At 51.6% G+C, this 15,155-nt stretch overlaps 1 long non-coding RNA gene across 1 annotated transcript in view; it reads left to right on the plus strand.

Moving 5' to 3' along the window:
- Positions 1 to 214: 214 nt before the first annotated feature.
- LOC149122917 (uncharacterized) overlaps positions 215 to 15,155 on the plus strand; it is a 31,024-nt gene continuing 16,083 nt past the window's right edge. Inside the window, exons 1-2 of the long non-coding RNA XR_016218496.1 lie at positions 215 to 388; positions 472 to 634. This is a non-coding gene — a long non-coding RNA (uncharacterized LOC149122917). The remainder of the gene's footprint in view (positions 389 to 471; positions 635 to 15,155) is intronic.

The raw sequence follows: 15,155 nt of genomic DNA on the forward strand, positions 1-15,155 counted from the left end.
TTTTGGGGTCCGTTGTCTGATAACGTTTAACCCTCATAAACCTTCCAAATGACGATTACTCCTTTGCCAAGGTGGACTTTACCGGGGAGCAAGTGGTTCTGGTCCCTACAGACAAATGAGAGTTCTCTGTGCATCTGCCAAGCCGATGTCAGCCCTGCTTCTTAGGCAATTGCCCCCACCCCCCAACGAAGGTCTGATGAAGAAACCTAATGGAGCACACGTGTCTGCCCCACCCCTTCCCAGCCCCTCTCGCCCTGCAGTGCCCACAGGTGCTAACCTGGCCGAGAGTCCAGGAAACGGGGTTTGTTTGATCTCAAGAGGAATCCGTCTCTCTGAAGGTGTCCTAGCACCTAGCCAACTCGTGGTGCGGTGACCCCTAGACGGGCAGGTCAGTGACAGCCAGGAATCTACCACATACCAGCTCCAACCCTCGCTTTATTCCCAAACCCAGAGCAAACATTCCTGCCACAGGTATTCCAGGAGAGTTCCTGGAGGAAGAGGCAGGACTTCCAGGCAGCTGCTTCCAGGGACGGTGCAGGCACGGTGCCGCTGCTGGAGAGATCTGAGCAGCCTCTGAGATCCGGGTCACAGGAGGCAGGGGGGAGGCCCCTGAGCGCCCAGGCCGCGGAGCAAGGTAAGAGTTGTTGAGATCTCGAGGTGTGGGGGCCGCATTTCAGGCTGAGTGTGGGAGTCCCTCGTTGCTTAGTGGCAGGAGAGAGGAATCAGGATCATTGAAGCCGAAGGTGTGGCCATCTGTGTGATGTTGAGGGGCCCATTTAAAATCTGTGTTTCCATTTGTGAGAGGGGGAAACCAATACCTACTCTGCAGAATGTGGGAGACTTCGGGAAACCAGTGTGTGTGAAATCGCTGAGCTCACACTCTGGCATTCCAATGAAATGAGTTAACACGCGTAAAGTTGTCGGAACAGCGCCTGGTGGGGGCTGATTCTGTAGTGAGCGTAGAGGGTGGTTATTATTTAAGAATCTGATTAACGATGTCAGAGCTCTGCACACATGTTTGTCCGCACTGGATCTCGTGTGACACGTGCACCTGTAGGGCATAGCAGGGTGCTGGCAACAGAGCTGCCCCCCGTCTTCGTCAGGGGCTGGGGTCCCAGGGGGACTGTACAAGGCAGAGAAGGACAGAGATGCCCAGGGGAGCAGGGAGGCAGGGGATGCAAAGCAACTCTGCTCCTTGGTGTTTCAATGCCTTTCAGGAGGAGAAAAGGCCCCGCCTCTTTTTGCTGTGCACGGCCTCAGCCATGAATTGTGTGCGAGTGCTGGGAGTGAGAAATCTCTAAAACATGGACGGGGAACCTTTTTTTCTGCCAAGGGCCATTTGGATGTTTCTAACACCATTTGCAGGCCATACAAAATGATCAGCTTAGAAATGAGCCTGCCTTGCTTGATTGAATCGGTTGTCTTGGCAGGGCCTTATACGGCCCGGCCCGTGGGGCCAGCCATTCCCTACCGCTGCTCTCAAACGAGGAAATGGGACAACTTCACAACCCCAGAGGGTGCAACGTGAGAGCTCCATTTAATCACACTCACCAGTTCTCTGATAATGAGATTGGTTCACTCTCACTCAGGTTTTTTTTTTTTTTTAATTATATCCTATGCAGCCCTAATACTTATGTCGCTGCTAATAGTATAGGCAAATTCCAAAGACGAGATACATTGGCATAAAATTACAGGATGACCGTTGCTGCTAAGTGAGCTCTGTTTCCTGGAGAGAGATTGACTTCTCGTAATGAAGCGGAAACGTAAATCCTGCAACAGCTCCCGAGTTATCTAAGCACGGGGAAGACGTTCCTCAGTCCTCAATTCAGTTCCCAGACGGGTGACTGTGAGCGCGCTGAGGCCTGCAGGCTCCTCTCCCGGGCCCGAGACGGGGTCGCAAACCCTGAGGGTTAACCCCGGACACTGCACCGGGCCGCGGCCTCACGGCAGCGTTCTGGCTACTCATCACCTGGCCGGAAGCTGCAGAGGAAGGTGTTGGCCTAAACTTGATGCCAGATTTCCACGGAGCAGTGTCCGTGGCAGAACGGGCCAGCGAGTGTGTCCACCACAGTGGCTGCCACTTTGAAACCTTCCTCTCTTCCTCCTCCTCCTCCTCTTTATTCCCAGCCACCCTCTCCTCCTCCTCCTCTGCCCGTGTCCGTGGGAGGAGCTTCAAGCACCATGTTGCAGGGCCCGGAGCAGAACACAGCACAGCAGAGGCGTTCCTGGGCTCTCAGTGGACATCTGCGACTCAGAAGGGAAGTTGGGGACATTCAGGGGACGCTGCTGCTCTCAGCGTCACCTTCACTGCCAGGGCGCAAAGCTGGGACTGTGAACTGGGGGCTCCAGAGACAGCCGTAGGTGAGACGTGACTCTGGGGAGCTGGGGGGGCCGGGACTGGGGGATTTGAACGCACACAGGAACATCCACGCGGGGGGCTCCAGCCCACAGCAAACGGCCTCGGCCTCAGCCGGGTGTGGCTTTTGGAGAGTGTTGGCAGCAGGGTGTGCACAGACGTTCACGTGGTAGGATCTGTGTTAACTGGACAGATGCAGGTCATTGAAAAGGTGGCCCACATCGCAGCTGAGTGTCAGAGAGACGCGCCGAGCCGGGGGATCCCTGCTCAGAACACCTGTTGTGACCAGGATGAAGAATCCTTGCTTGAAGGACCATGTGGGGGCTCTGCCAGCCCCCGTGCTGAGTCTCCTCCACCACCCCCCCAGCCCCGTGCCCACCCGGTCTCACCAGCCCCCGTGGATCCATTTGTCTACCTTCACCTGGGCACAGAGCCTGGCTCTCCTCAGCCCTTAACCACCAGGGCAGCTTGTGTTTCCTTTATGAGTCCTAATTTCAATGCTTCCACCCCTACTTCAAATTCTTCCCAAGTTTATTTGTTAGAGAGAGAGAGAGAGAGAGAGAGAGAGAGAGAGAAATCTCCTGTCTACTGGTTCATTTCTCAAATGCCAGTAACAGCCAGGGCTGGACCAGGCTGAAGCTGGGAGCCAGGAAGCCCATACGAGGCTGCTGCATGGTTGTCAGCTCTCCAAGTGCTCGATCCATCACCTGCTGTCTCCCAGGTGCATCTGCAGGAAGCTGGATCAGAGGCAGAAGTGGGGCTCAATCCCAGGCACGCCTGTATGGGATGTGGGCGTCCCAACCAGCAGTGTAACCAGTGCGTCACGACTCCTGTCCCCTAGCTCCTACTTCCTTAGAGAATAATTCCATAACTCGGAGTCTCCAGGGAATTAGTACCAGTAATAGACTCTGTACCAAAGGAACTCTTTTCTTCTTGGTAGGGACACGACAGATTCAATTTCTCTGGGCCTCATTTCCCAAGTTTGAAAGTGAGCATGTGAGACGTGTGGTGTCTGGGAGTCACATTTTCCAGAAGCTTCACAGACCGACTCTAACTCCCCTCCACTGACTGCCGAGGCCTGCGTCACCCCAGCTGCCCACGGCCTTCGGTCGCTCCCGTTCTTCTCTCCAAGCCCTCTGGATTCTGGTGGCTCATTCTTGTGTCTCTAGGTTGATCCCCCACATCAGACACCTGCACAGCCCTGGGAGTCTCTCTAGCATCTCAGTTCTCACCAGCGTGAACACTTCCGGAGCACCCCTAGTGGACAGCAAAGGGCGTCAGCAGTGCACATGGCCGTTAGCCACCTGCGCTTCCTGTTGACTCACGCACTGTGTGTGTGTGCACGCACGCGTGTGTGTCACTAAACGTCCATGCACTCCCTGAGGAGCTGGTGTCTCAGGGGAGTCTCCGTCCTTGTCCTCCACCCAAGTCCACACTGCGGTGGTCCGAGCATCGGGTCTGAAGCCGGAGCCTCTGCGTTTCAGCTTTAGCCCCTTCGCTTGCCTTTCAGGAAGCAATTCATCCCCGAGTTCACCATGGGCTCCTCCCATCTGATTTTCCAGCTTGTTCTCTCCGCGCATGACAAACAGAGACAGTTCTCAGGCTCGAGGGACACCTGCAGAATGAGCCTGGATGCTGTCCACGATGCAGCCTCTAAACCAGGGCACACGCAGGTGCCATGGAGATTGAGAAGTTCTGGGGCGGGGCGGGGTGAGTTTTCTATGGCACAGACTCGGGCTCAGCTCATCCCCACGTCCTGGGTGAGTGCTCTCCGGCCAGGGGGGTTACTCATTCCCAGTCTCCTCCTCAGTACAATGGGCAAAGTACTACTGAGCCCCGGTGGGTGACGCTGGGTGACGTCATGACACCAGCAGTCATTTTCTGCCTCTTGGCTTCTCACTGTCCTCCTGGAAGCTGTGAAAGCCGCAGGTCCCCTCCAGGCCTCAGTGTCTGGTGGATGCCAGCAGTGAGTGGCCTCAGCCTTCAGCTGGGTCAGGAGCAGGTGGCTCTGTGGACATCACTGCCTTAGAGACTGGAGATTAGTCTCCTGCTGCTGTCCCGGGCGAGAGTCGGCAGGGACTTGCGTGTTGTGGGGAACTCAGGACCCAGCCTTGCCATGCTCTTATCTTGTAACACTTTCTATTCTGGATATGACCTTTTTCTTGAGGTTTTATTTTATTTATATGAAAGACAGAGTGACGGGGGGAGAGAGTAAGAGAGAGAGAAGAAAATACAGAGAGAGAAAGAGAGATCTTCCATTCACTGGTCCACTCCCTGTAAGGCCACAATGGCCAAAGCCAAGAGCTTGGAACGCAACCCTTGCCTCCCACATGGGTGACAGGGCCCCAAGTACGCGAGCCATCTTGCACTGTTCCCCAGCTGCCTTAGCAGGGAGCTTGATTGTAAGTGGAGCAGCCAGGACTCGAACCAGTGCTCCAGCGCGGGACGCTGGAAGGTAGGTGGTGGCCTCACGGCACTCAGCTCCTGGAAGTGATCCTAAGCCGATGCAGCTCAGGTGCTCAACGGGAATAGTAACCTCTGATGTCAGAATGGTGTGTTATGGTACTGAGGGGATCCCATGGCCATCAGACTACCCAACTACCCCACCACGTGCTCCACAAATCAGACACCTGCACCACTCTCTGTGTGCACATAGAGTGACTATCATAATTGTGATGAGCGCCATGAATCTAACAGCCGGGTAAGCATGGGCAGAGCTGGTTAGGCGGACATCATTTACACGGGGGATCCAGGGAGCGATGTCTAAGGGGGTGAGCTGAAGCATGAGAAGCGATTAGCAATAGTGAGAGCACGGGGTGGGCAGGGGAGGAGGAGCTATAGAGTCCAGGCCTGGGCATCGCAGTGGGTGGCATCAAAATGGGGCAGAGGACAGAGTGTTGAGGGGACTGAGGGAGACCAGTGAGCCTGCACCATGATGACCCCAGCGAGTGAGATGTCCAGATGCAGAGGTGGACGGCCGGTCTTGTAGGTCATGGTGAGGAGTCTGGGTTCATTCCATGAGCAGTGTGAAACCTCTGCGTGATCGGATCTGAGGTGCAGTGCTGATGTTGTCTAAGGGGCGCCCTGGGTGCCTGCTTGGGGCAGGGCTATCCGTCTCTCAGGACGGGGAGCCGGCAGGCTGTGCACACCCTTGCTTCTGGCCTCTCCCACCACCCCTCTTATAACTGGCACCGAAGCCCCGAGCGCTTGAGGCATAAACCACACTGCTCGCTCCCTCTCTGCCCAGCCGCTCTCACGCTGACTCCATAACGTGGGAAGCCAGCGAGTCCAGCCATGTACAGCCCTTGCTCCCTGTGGTGGGAGAATGGGAGATGTGTGCACTTGGTCATCCCGTCCAGCAGGAGTTCCTCCCTGACCACGTGCACAGAACTCCATGGCTGCTGTGCAGGACATGGGCTGGGGAGGCAGAAAGCAGGCCCAACCCTTGGGGAGTGAATACTGATGGTGAATGGGCTGAAATGTTTCCTGCCCAAATTAATATGTTGAAGTCTTACTCCAGCACCTCGGGATGCGACTCTCTTTGAGACGATGAACTTACATGGAGGCTGTGGGGTGGACCCCAATCCAGTGTGGCCAGTGTCTGTATAGAAAGAGGAGGGTGGGACACAGCCATGCACAGAGGGACGGGCATGTGACGACACAGGGAGAAGACAGCGTCCACAAGCCAAGGGGCCTCAAAGGACACCAACACTCCAGCGCCTTGATTTAGGGCTCACAGCCCCCAAAACCATGAGAAAGCGAATCTTGGTTGCTTCTGCCACCTGATCGGTGGTATTTTGTTAGGGAGGCCTGAGGGACTTCAGGATCCTAAGGCAGGTGGAGCAAAGGGAAGAAGAACCAAGTGACAGAGCCGAGTCACGAGTGATGGCAAGAGCAGGACAGACTGACCCAGTCACGTGACCGTCATGGAATCCACTGGATCCTCCCAGCTCTCCTCTTGGGCCCGCCGTGGGCCTGCACTTCCTCACCTCTTGCAGGATGCCAGTGGTCATGTGACTTGCTTTGGCCACTGGACTGCGAGTGAACGGACGTGTGTCCCAGCCAGGCGGAAACTCTGCCTTCCCCTGCACTGCAGGGATGGGCAACGTCTCCATGGGCAGCTGCCTTGTTAGCCTGGGCTGAGCAGTGGGGGGTGGGGGCAGAGCTCGGTGATGGATGCACGCGTGGGCTAGGAGAGAAGTGCACCTTTGTTGTTGTAGCCACGGAGACACTGGTCGCTTCGCTGCCAGGCTGCGGCCTGACCCCTCTCGACTGATGCACCCACACCACTGAGCTCCTTCTTCCGGGTGTGGGAGGCAGCAGGAGCCTACCCAAGCTGAGGAGGACGGCCTTGCACTGCAAGACCGTGAGACCGGTGTGAGCAAGGCAACTAGCGCCCGCCGTAGCTCTCCAGCGGGCAGTGCTCTGGTGACACGCGTGAGCCATTGACTGCTGAGCTCAGGGAGTTGTCTCTGTCCCTGTGCTCCTTGCAAACACAGCGCTCATCTGTGTGTTAAGGGACACTGGACACTGCACGTCTTGTGATGGTGCTGTGGGACGCGGTGTTTGCCGGATGTTCTCTGCATTGCCAGGAGGGTGGAGAGAGTGGAGCAGCTCAGACGAAGCTCAAACTTGCAGTGTTCCCTGAGCCTCACCCATGGAGTGTGCGTGCAAAAATGCACTCAGACAGGCGGTGTAATCAGGGAAGCATGGAAGGAATATAAAACAGGAGGAGTCACTGCTGGGCGCAACGATTTCCCAGGGGCAAGCCAGGGCGTGCACTTGGAAGCCACGCGTGGTTCTGAGCATCCCGGCCTTCCCAGGAGGGAGCAAATGCAGACTACTCTGCAGCTCGCAGAAGGAAGGAGGCTTTTTTCTGTGTGCGGAAACCCAAGCTGATGCGTGGGCTCCTTTGCAAGTGATGCACGCTCAGGAGAAGGAGCTATAGAGTCCAGGCCTGTGCATCGCAGTGGGTGGCATCAAAATGGGGCAGAGGGCAGAGTGTTGAGGGGACTGAAGGAGACCAGTGAGCCTGGACCAGAAGAGGATTGGCTCTGAGAGGGGACAGGTGGGTACTGTCGGGGAAGTCCCTGCTTGCAGTATTTAGAGAAGAAAGAGGTCTACGTTTGGACGCCACTGGTCTGGGTTCAAACACGAGCGTCTGTTGCTGTGTATTTGTTCTGAGAGGAGGAGCACAGTGGGGGCAAGAGGCACAGAGTCACCACACAGACCCCGGAGTTGGGTGAAAGCAGGCCAGAGGTGAGCAGCCTGCAGACTCGTTTATTTCAGTTGGTACAGCAGCTTATATAGCCGAGACAGCCAATCTGGTCAAGGGGTGGTTTTTGCCCTAACCAATCACTGCCTGTTGCCAGGCAGGCTCCGTTGCCGGGGGTTTCCCAGGGGGTTTCCAAAGCCATTTCTGAATATCTGACACTCACTTGCCAGTGGCCATGTTGGAATGGCTTTCTCATTCTACCACAAGCATCCTTACTACACACGTGTTCTGCCACCAGAGACTTCACGTCCGTGAGCCCGGGTTCCTTGTTTGGTAAATGAGGGAAGTGGTGAGTTGATAACACAAGGCAACCACGCAGGCAAACTCAGTGAATTCATAGAGTATCTGCATGGCCCTGGGCTCGACTGCTTTCTGCCCCCGTGCCTCCTCCATCCACCCCCTCCCTTGCTCTTCCATCCTCTTCCCTTCCTCCTGGATTTCCTGACTGCAGCAGCCACATCCCGGGGAGAGAATGTTCTTAGGACGTGGGCCCCTCTTGCTCTCTGACCCAAGTCCCGCTCAGCATCTCCCGGGCTCCCTTCTCCAGAGGCCCTGTGACGCTTCTGTCCCCTCCACCCTCACCTTTCAGCCCCAACATGAGAAGGCCTCTCCGCGGGGCCTCTGACGGATGCTGATCCAATCGGCTTGAGTGCACCAGAGACTGGGTGGGTGTCATCGCTTTATTCCTGGAGGACAAACCCGCTGAAAGCCCAGGAAGGTGCAGCACACACGGTTACTCGGCGTGTGGGGCAGGCGATGCTGTTTCCTCCCCACGGCACCGCCTTTGTCTCCGCTACCCTCACCGCGGTGCCCCCGTACTGCCTCAGCAGGTGCAGCTGAGCCCAAGGACTGGTCGCCTCCCGGTAGGGGATGGTCCCGGGACTCTGCTACACAGAGGGGACTCTCAGCAGGGCAGTGGCTTTAGTGTACACAAATGACACTGATTTGGGTATCTTTTTTTTTTTTTTTAATATTTGAGAGGCCGAGAAAGATATCTAGAGAGAGACAGGGACGGACAGCTCGTTTCTGCTGGATTATTCCCCAAATGCCAGTCAGGAGGTGGGATCTCAATCCACGTGGCCCTCGTGTGTGGCGGGACTCAGTCACTTCAGCCATCGCTGCTGCCTCTCAGGAAGCTGGAGGCAGGAGCTGGAGCGGGGAATTGAACCCAGGTTCTCCGATGTGGGATGGCAGCGTGTTAGCCGGAGGCCAAACGTCCACTCCCTGGGCCAGTTTGTCAAAGCACGTTCTTGGGAGTACGGCTGCGTAGTGACTGCAGGTGCTTCTTTCAAATTTAGGATGAATAGATGACAAAGACATGAAGCAGACTTGCCATTCTCCTTAAAATGCAAACAAAGGAACAAACTGGAGACTGTGTTCCTGGGACAATATTCACCAGACTGTGGCGACCACGACCGTGTCCTGGAAAGTTAGGGCCTCCCAGACGTGCAGGGAACTGGGGAGTGGCCCTGCTCAGTCCATTCCCAGGGAGGCAGGGCCTGGCCAGCGGCTCCAGCTAAGAGGACGACCTGGGATGAAGGTGACGTGTGATCACCAGTCTGTGGGTCCTTGCTTTCTAATCTAGCCAGAAGCATTGGCGAGGCAGAAGCAGAAGGAAAAACCTTCAGAAAACTGGAACTTGCAAAAACATTGCTTTGTGAGAAAAGAGTTACGGGAAGCATGTTGGAACATTCTTTAATATGGATTCAAGATAGTTGATTGATTTTACTTTGGGCCGTGTTGGTTTGCTCATCTTAAACACCTCTACGTTCTGCGAATTGTAGATGGTGCCTTGTGCTACTGAAATTTAATTTTCAGTTCATCAGAACTGGATTTTGGAGGTCACTGTAGTAACAAACTATTAGAAATTATTTTATTTTTCCTTTCCCTTGATGGCTTTCGATGTGAAATTCTCAGCAGATCAGCGGCGTGCTTTTGTGGCTGGTCATGGAGCTGGTTAACTCCAATAACACAGATTCTCAAGTGAAAAATGCCATCTGTCTTCTCTGTTTGCATTTCTTTCATCTCTTCTCCCACATGTGCTCCACACAGCAATGTTCCTTGTGCGGGGTTTACTGAACATCTTTAAAGGGGTGCCTGCCCCTGGTGTGCAGGTACAGTGGGAGGGACTCGGGTCACACTTTGAATAAAACAGGGAGCTTGGAGCTCCTAGATTTCCTCTCTCTCTGAGGAGGTAGGAAATGAGAACAGCTACAAAGTAGCAAATCCTGCAGAATGGTACAAGAAACAGGAGAATCAGAGCTGGAGGAAGAGGAGGAGGGCCCGGTGGTGGAGGTTCAGGACTGGGGGGGAGGCTCATTGCGGAGATGCCAGGGGATCAGATGCCCAGAGTTGAGGGCATGACGGGGTGATGGGAGAGGGTCAGCACAAAGCCGCGGGGTGCGTGGGCTTGGGTCCTGTCTCAGGAATGGCAAGGAAGCTGGTTCCCCTGGATACATGTTAGCAGGTAGAAAAACTAGATGAGTTAGGAGAACTGACCCATAGAAGAGAGTCAGGTTTGTGCATACTGAAAATAGCAGAACCAATAACTCCATGCCAAAAATGATCAGGAAAAATTGAGAGAAAGTACAAATAATCAGTGCTAGGAATGACACAGCAAACTCACTATTAAGGATTTGCAGGCTTTCAGAAGTTCCCATCAGGAAAATAAACTGTATTAGAGGTTTACTGAACGAGATTCCGATGCACTTGAACATTTTGCTGAAATGGACAAACTCCAGAGTGGATGTCTGTGTAGTCTAATATCTATAGAAGAAAATGAACCAACAGTTTCAAATTCTCCCACAAAGAAAGTCACAAACCAGAGAGCTTCACCAAAATACTCCGCACAGAATTTACCTCAGAAATGATGCCAACGTTACACAAATGCGCCAGAAGACAAACAACGGGGAATGCTTCCTACTTCATTTAGTGAGACCGACTTAAGCCTGGTACCAAATCCTCACAAGACCCTACAGAAGAGGGAGAAAAATGTAGTTGACTCTTTCTCAGGAAGCAGTACATAAAAATCCTGAAAAATGCTAGCAAACACACTCAGCAATGTGTAAGATTCTTACAAGGAAATCCAGTTTAGTTAGGTCAATGTAATTCATAGCATTCACAAAAAGAGGAAGTCGTATGATCATCTTAATTGCTATAGAGAAAATCATTTGATAGAGCTCTATGTGATTAATTATGAAAACTCTGGGCTGGCGCCGTGGCTCAATAGGCTAATCCTCTGCCTGTGGCTCCGGCACCCCAGGTTCTAGTCCTGGTCGGGGCGCTAGATTCTGTCCCGGTTGCCCCTCTGCCAGGCCAGCTCTCTGCTGTGGCCCGGGAGTGCAGTGGAGGATGGCCCAAGTGCTTGGGCCCTGCACCCTATGGGAGACCAGGAGAAGCACCTGGCTCCTGCCATTGGATCAGCACGGTGCACCGGCCGCAGCTGCAGTGGCCATTGGAGGGTGAACCAACGGTAAAGGAAGACCTTTATCTCTTTCTCTCTCTCTCTCACTGTCCACTCTGCCTGTCAAAAAAAAAAAAAAAAAAAAGAAAGAAAGAAAACTCTGATAAGGTACTAATAGCGAGAGAATTCTGTAATCTGCTAGACACAGTCCAAAAAAACCAGGAATCACCATCTTTTCTCCAAAACTGAGAAAGAGAAGGATGAGTTCTGGACACGTCTATTAACACTGACTATGGGGACCAACCAGCTCAGTGACAGTGGAGTTGAAACTGGAGTTAAGAAAATTAAAACTGTCATTCACAGAGAATATGCTTTGGATGTGTAGAAAATCCAAAAGCGTCTATACATAAACAGACTACTAGGGAAAAATTTCAAGGTTGCTAGATACAGATTTGACACACAAACATCAATTCTGTTTTAAAGTCCATCAACAGAAAGTTAGAAATAAAATGTACAGCAATTTAGAGTATGATTTATAAAATGTAAATATAAAATATCAAATAAATGTAAATAAATCTATCAAAACATGTATCAACTCTATATAGAAAATATAAGCAGTATTAAAATAAATGAAAGAAAACCAAGTAAATGAAGGCAAATGATGTACTCATGAAATTAAAGACTCAATATCATAAAGGTATTATTTCTCCCTAAACTGATCTAGAGATTAAACGTGTTCTTTATCAAAATCCCAAAGGCTGCTTTTTCATGTGGAAATTGGGAAGTTGCTTCTAAATGTTACATAAATTTAAAAAGTGCCAAGAATAGCAAATTATAAGAACAAAACATAAAGACGGTTCTGACCATCAAAAGTTAATAGAAGTGGCAATAGTTAAGACAAAATGCTACAAATGTAAGGGTAGACAAATAGAGGAACAAGAGAGTACACCGGACTTTAGGTGATAACACGGAACTGTTGTCAATTTGACCGTTTTTGTAGTTCCTTCTGACTCGCGGGCACACGGTGGCTAGGTAGGTTTTTTCTTTCCCGCCCTCTTGAATTCAGGTGCGGCTGTGTGACTTGCTTTGATCACTGACATACAGCAGACGTGATGGGCAGGTCCAGGGTGAAGCTTAAGAACCAACACCCGATTTCCGGATCTCAACTGAGGGGACACTACTTTGCAACTGGACACTGCCGATTGTGAAATTTGAGCTGCAGAAATCTGAAATTTGAGACACTGGCAGAGTGGCTAGTTGCTTGTTGGCAAAACTCTGTTTGAATCTTGAGAGATGATGAGTTGTGTCTGCCACAACTGCCACCCTTGATGACTGTGGACAAGTCACGAACCTGGTGAAGTGCGGCTGTCATGGAAGATGTTGGAACCAGTGCTGCCACAGGAGTTGTTGGTTGCATTCAATAAGTTGTCGTAAGAAAGTGATGAGCTCAGAAAAGACGTGGCCCAGTTTGCAAGCAGTAACACGATGTAACAGAGTCACAGGTTAGAAAGTGGTCAATTTTAGGGGCTGGTGCAGTGGCGTAGTGGTTAAAGCCTCCGCCTGCAGTGCCGTCATCCCATATGCACACCAGTTCAATTCCTGGATGCTCTACTTCTGATCCAGCTCTCTACTATGGCCTGGGAAAACAGCAGAAGATGGCCCAAGTCCTGAGGCCCTTGCACTCATATGGGAGAACTGGAGGAAGCTCCTGGCTCCTGGCTGTAGATCGTCCTAGCTCCAGCTGTCGAGGCCATTTATTTGGGGAGTGACCCAGTGAATGGAAGACCTCTCTCTCTTTGCCTCTGCCTCCCTGCAACTCTGCCTTTCAAATAAATAAATAAATATTTTTAAAAAGTAATCAATTTTAAGCCTCTTTTAGGAAAAGATAAAACAGAGTGAAAAATGGCCACTTAAAACTCATCTCTTTAACAAGGGACAAATCAGTGGTTCAAGTGTCTAAGAGTAAAAATCCAATTAAGAGGTGGCATCCGCTTAACCTTAAATCTGGACAAAAAGTCTCAGATTAAGTATACCCATTAAAATTCTTGTAAGTTCGTGGTACTTGGCATTAAAATAGGGCAGGATCTGCTGGTAATAAAATGCATAAAAAACTACATATGAAAAAGAAGAGAGGGGGTGATGATACCCCAGTCCACTGGAGTCGGTAGATATATTGTTTTCTCCTTGTAAGCTGGTTGCACTGTTAGGTCAGTGGGTTGACACGTTGGGTTCTTTAATCGCCAGAAAAACCCATGAGCGCCCAAATCCTTAGACTGAGACACTGGCTGAGAAAGATGTTTACGCCCTGGGAGAGTGGCTGCTCCAGTCCTACTTCAGACGTCACCACTGGAGCTAGCACAAAGGAAGAACGTACAGAGGGAGAGCGAAAATCAAGGAGAGCAAAGGCCAGAGGGTGTTGCTGGGACGGGCACGGGGCCACGCCTGGGAACACCCACGCCCTCTGCCTTGCAAGGGTCATCATTTGACCGCCTCTGCAGTGGGTCTCGCGTTCTCACTTCCGAACAGGATTGTTGCTCTCCAGCCACGGGGATGCATTCTATACGCGGCAAACTCTCAGGCGCTGGAGCGTTTGGCTCCGATAAGCGTGGGTTAGAACTGGGCTCTTCCCTGCATTTGTGTTATTCTGCACAAGGCGACCAAGTTCTCTGCACTCTGCTTTTCTCAGCAGTAACCTGAGAATTAAAAAAGAAAAACCTGCTCTATAGCATCCTGTGAGTATTGTGCACAAAACCTTAAGCCCAGAGTCTGACACATAATGAATGTTCAAAAACAGGGAAGGGAAGCCATTATTTCTTAAAAGATGCCATTATAAGTTATATCTCCTTTAAAACCAATGATCTATCCTGTTTGTTTTTACACCTAGCAAAATGGTGGAGCTAGGCTCCTGGCTGGTACCTTGGAGCAAGAACCAAGGTATCCAAGCTGGACTGAGCCACAGCAGGCAGCCCAGAACGCCAGCATTTCGCATGTCCAGAGGGAGTCTTCCAGAACTGGACTTCCTTTTTCCCAGCTCTCAAGTCACTTCCTACACCCTGTTCCACCTGTGGCTCCATCCTCAGGGGCAGAGTTGCAAACATGTCTTAGGACGTCATGCTTTGCTGTTTTTATAAGTACAAGTGGGTGTGCGTGAAGTCAGTGGCTAGTGGATATTATGATTTCTCTAATCCCGATGCGGGAGCTGCACCCCTCCCGCTTTATATTTCTTTGGGCAATAAGCAGGCAGTCTAATTTAGCAGCTTCCTAGCTAAGTGGAAGAACAAGAGGACGGGCAAATGGGTTGGTGGTGTTCCTCATCTACTGGCTTGAAGAAAGGCACTGTGTGTATGTGCTAGTATATGCGTGTGTGTATTTTACATCTATGTATTTTATATATCTGTGCATTGTGTATGTGTCTGTATGCGTGTAGAGTGTGTACAAGGGCATGTGGGTTGTGTGTGAAGGCAGTGAGGGTTGAAGACAGCGCTAATTCTGGCCAAGAAAATGAAACACCCACCGAGATTTTGGGCTCAGTACCTTGGAAGCTGCTGCTACCTTCCCAAGATTTTGAAGTGAGAAGCAAGTGGCAATGCACAAGTCCAAACCCAGTGTGCCGCAAAGCTGGGGTTTGTACGGTTTCCAATGCGTCCGTTCACTTCGCCCCACAGCAGAGACAAAGGTGAGAAAGTGAAGATGCTTATGAGAAATGCGTATGCTAAAAAGTCACAGGCAGAGAACAACCAGCAGCCAGCTTCTCTCTCGGACCCTGTCGGTTTCTTCTGCCCCGTGGATTGCTTGGTGCTGCAAAGAGCTGGTTTGCCATCAAGTTATTAATGCTGCACAGGTGCATGGAGGGTCATGTAATTAGTATGCTCGCTGCAGCAGCTAACGCAGAAGGAAAAAAACGGTTTTAAAATTATGCCTTTGAGGCCCTGGCTAGGGCTTTCTATAATTGGATACAAATACGGGGCCCTGGAAGGGAATTACTGTGAGATTTAGCATGGGATTATTTAATCATGGATTTAAAAAGGCAGAATTCTGTGGGTGCCAAGAAACCACAGGGTTTTAAAGCATAGTTGTGGTTTCAGAAGAATGAGGCACCACCTGCCTGTCTGTACCTGGTC

This window comes from Oryctolagus cuniculus, chromosome 12 (genome assembly GCF_051225735.1).
Source record: "Oryctolagus cuniculus isolate XC-2025 breed Fujian yellow rabbit chromosome 12, ASM5122573v1, whole genome shotgun sequence".
Lineage (NCBI taxonomy): Eukaryota > Metazoa > Chordata > Mammalia > Lagomorpha > Leporidae > Oryctolagus > Oryctolagus cuniculus.